The sequence below is a fragment of the Nycticebus coucang genome, chromosome 4 (genome assembly GCF_027406575.1).
Source record: "Nycticebus coucang isolate mNycCou1 chromosome 4, mNycCou1.pri, whole genome shotgun sequence".
In the NCBI taxonomy this organism is placed as follows: domain Eukaryota; kingdom Metazoa; phylum Chordata; class Mammalia; order Primates; family Lorisidae; genus Nycticebus; species Nycticebus coucang.
Genome location: NC_069783.1, coordinates 92,781,627 through 92,785,688, shown reverse-complemented (window position 1 = coordinate 92,785,688; position 4,062 = coordinate 92,781,627). Strand labels below are relative to the sequence as shown.

The window sequence follows — 4,062 nt, the reverse complement described above, 5'->3', positions numbered from 1 at the left end:
GGTAAAGTGTTTCCTCCAGTTTTGTTCTTTTTGCTCTGGATGACTTTGGCTATTCTGGATCTTTGGTAGTTTCATATAAATTTTAGGATTATATTTTCCTATCTCTGTGAAGAATGTCATTGGTATTTTCATGGGGATTGCACTGAATCTTTAGATTGCTTTAAGTAGTAAGTACATGTTAACAATATTGATTCTTCCAATTCATGAGCCTAGAATATCTTTCCATTTTTTTGTGTCCTCATTAATTTCTTTCATTAATTTTTTATAGTTTTCATTGTAGAGAGCTTTCACTTCTTTAGTTAAGTTTATTCTTGGTATTTTATGTGTAGCTGTTGTAGATGCTATTGTTTACTGTTGGTGTATAGAAATGCTACTGACGTTTATATGTTGATTTTGAACCCTGCAACATTGCTGAATTTATCATTCAAATAATTTTTAGGTGAAGGCTTTAGGTTTCTGTAGATATAAGATCATATTGGCTGAAAAAATGGAGTTTGGATGTCCTTTATTTTTTTCTCTTGTCTGGATTTCTCTAGCCAAAACTTCCAGTACTATGTGGGCATCCTTGTCTTGTTCTAGATGTTAGAGGAAAGGCTTTCAGTTTCCCCCTTTAGTATGATACTAGCTATAGATCTGTCATATGTAGCTTTTATTGGATTGAGGAAAGTTCCTTCTATACACAGGTTTTTGAGTTTTTATCATAAAGGGATGTTGAATTTTATTTAATGCTTTCTCAGCATCAATTGAAAAGATCATATGTTTTTTGTACTTTTCTCTTGATGTGATGTATCATATTGATTGATTTATGTATGTTCAACCATCCTTGCCTCCCTAAGATGCATCCCATTTGAACATGATCAATAATCTTTTTAATGTGTTGTCAAATTCTGTTTGCTAGTATTTTATTGAGGATTTTTGCGTCTATGTTCATTAGAGATATTGGATTATAGTATTCTTTTTTGTTGTGTCTTTGGTTTGGGTGTCAAGGTGATATAGGCTTCATAGGATGAGTTTGGGAGTATTCGCTCCTCAATTTTTTGGAATAGTTTAAGTAGGATTGGTATAGTTCTTTGAATACTTGGTTGAATTCATCAGTGAAGACATTGGGTCTTGAGCTTTTCCTTTAACGGGAGACTTTTATTACTGCTTCTGTCTTGTTACTTATTATTAGTTTATTCAGGTTTTAGATTTCTTCCTGGTTCAATCTTGGTAGGTTGTAGGTGTCTGGGAATTTATTCATTTCTTCTAGGTTTTCCAATTTATTGGCATGTAGTTGCTCATAATAGTCTCTAATGAACCTTTGGGTTTCTGTAGTATCAGTTGTTTTTTTTTTTTCATCCCTGATTTTACGTACTTGGGTCTTTATTTTTTTCTTAGTCTGGCTACAGGTGTGCCAATTTTGTTTATCTTTTCAAAAAGTCAACTTTTCATTTCATTGATCTTATGAATTGATTTTTTGGTTTTAATTTCATTTATTTCTTGTTTGATCTTTATTATTTCTTTTCTTTTACTAATTTTGAGTTTAGTTTGCTCTTGTTTTTCTAGTTCTTTGAGATGCATCATTAGGTTGTTCATTTGGAGCTGTTCTACTTTTTAAAAATAGGTACTTATTGCTACAAACTTGATCCTTATTGATTTTACTGTATCCTATAGGTTTTGATATGTTGTATTTTTTTTTTTAGAGACAGAGTCTCACTTTATGGCCCTTGGTAGAGTGCCGTGGCATCACACAGCTCACAGCAACCTCCAGCTCCTGGGCTTAAGCGATTCTCTTGCCTCAGCCTCCTGAGTAGCCGGGACTACAGGCACCAGCCACAATGCTCGGCTATTTGTTGCAGTTTGGCCGGGGCTGGGTTTGAACCCGCCACCCTCGGCATACGGGCCGGCGCCCTACTCACTGAGCCACAGGCGCTGCCGATATGTTGTATTTTCATTTTATATTTGTTTTGAGAATATTTCTTTATTTTTATCATTTTCTTTTTTCATTTCTTCCCTTTCTTTCTTTCTTTCCTTTTTTTTTTTTAGACAGTCTCACTCTGTCACCCTGGGTAGCATGTCACAGCAACCTCAAATTCCTGGGCTCAAGTGATCCTCTTGCCTCAGCCTTCCTAGTAGCTGGGACTACAGGTATCTATCACAACCCCAGCTAGTTTTCCTATTTTTAGTAGAGACAGGGTCTTGCTTCTGCTCAGCTTGGTCTCAAACTCCTGAGCTCAAGTAATCCACCTGCCTGGGCCTCCCAGAGTACTAGGATTGCAGGCATGAGCCACTGCACCTTGGCAGAATTATTTCTGTTTTTTCTTTACTTTCTTTTTTTTTTTTTTTGGTTGCAGTTTTGGGCCGGGGCTGGGTTTGAACCCAGCACCTCCAGCATATGGGGCTAGTGCCCTACTCGTTGAGCCACAGGCACCACCCGGCAGAATTATTTCTGATTTCCTTCTTAGTCCCTTCCTTGACCTGCTGATCATTCAGAAGTATGTTACTTAATTTCCATATGTTTGTATATTTTCTGAGTTCCTCTTGTTACTGATTTCTAGTTTTATTCCATATGTTCAGAGAAAAGAAGTAATATAATTTCAACCATTTTTTTTAATTTTTAAAGACTTGTTTTGTGGCCTAACATATGGTCTGTCCTTGAGAATGATCCATGAACTGAGAAGAAGAACATATATTCTGTAGTTAAAGGATGAAATGTTCTGTAAATATCTATTAGGTCCATTTGGTCTATAGTGCAGATTAAGTTCTATGCTGTTGTTGTTGTTGTGGTGGTGGTTGTGGTTTTGTTGATTTTCTGTCTAGATGATCTGTCCAGTGCTGAAAGTGGAGTGTTGAGGTCTCTGATTATTTTATTGAGGTCTGTTTTTCTCTTTAGCTCTGATAACATTTACTTTATATATCTGGATGCTCCAGTTTTGGGTTTAGAATTGTTGTATCTTCTTGCTTCTCTTTAGCTCTGATAACATTTACTTTATATATCTGGGCGCTCCAGTTTGGGTTTAGAATTGTTGTATCTTCTTGCTGAAGAGGCTGTTTATCATTATATAATGGTTTTCTTTGTCTCTTTTTTACAGCTTTTATTTTGTAACCTATTTTATCCAACAGACGGATAGCTGCTCTGGCTCTATTCTGGTTTCTATTCGCATGGAATATCTTCTTTTTTTTTTTGTAGAGAGAGAGTCTCACTGTACTGCCCTCGGGTAGAGTGCCGTGGCATCACACGGCTCACAGCAACCTCTAACTCTTGGGCTTATGCGATTCTCTTGCCTCAGCCTCCCGAGCAGCTGGAGTAATCTCAAACTCTCCAGCTCAAGCGATTCTCTTGCCTCAGCCTCCCAAGCAGCTGGGACTACAGGTGTCCGCCACAACGCCCGGCTATTTTTTTGTTGCAGTTTGGCTGGGGCTGGGTTTGAACCCGCCACCCTTGGCATATGGGGCTGGCACCCTACTCACTGAGCCACCGGCGCTGCCCAGAATATCTTTTTCCATTCTTTTATTTTCAGTCTATGTGCGTCTTTGTAGGTGAAGTGTGTTTCTTGCAGACAACATATAGTTGGGTCTTGTGTGTGTGTGTGTGTGTGTGGAGGGGGTGGGGGTATTCTGGTGAGGACCAGAAAACTTTCTAGATAAATTCTAAAAGACCTCTAATGGGATCTTGTTTTTGTTTTTCATCCATTCAGCCTCTCTATGTCTTTTGATTGGAGAGTTTCATCCATTCACTCTCAATGTTATTACTGATAGGTAAGAACTTACTACGCTATGTTGTTATTTTATTTTTGGTTGTTTTGTGGTCCTCTCTTTCTTCCTTCTTTCCTTCCTGTCTTCTCTTGTATAAAAGTGATCTTTCTCTGGCTTTTTAATTTTTTGTGTATGTGTTGTAGGTTTTTAGTTTTGAGGTTATCATGAGACTTGCAACAAACATTTTACAGCCAATTATTTTAAACATATTACTACTCTCTTAATAAATAAATAACCAAGGAGAAATCTAACAAAGGGTCTACCCTTTAACTCCACCCTTCTTGCTTTTTAATTTATTTTTTTTTGAGACAGACTCTTACTTTGTCA

The 4,062-nt window shown here is 37.2% G+C and overlaps 1 non-coding gene across 1 annotated transcript; it reads right to left on the bottom strand.

Moving 5' to 3' along the window:
- Positions 1 to 3,588: 3,588 nt before the first annotated feature.
- Positions 3,589 to 3,650, bottom strand: LOC128585206 (U7 small nuclear RNA). Its single transcript, XR_008379936.1, has one exon. It is a non-coding gene; the product is annotated as a U7 small nuclear RNA (small nuclear RNA).
- Positions 3,651 to 4,062: the final 412 nt, after the last annotated feature.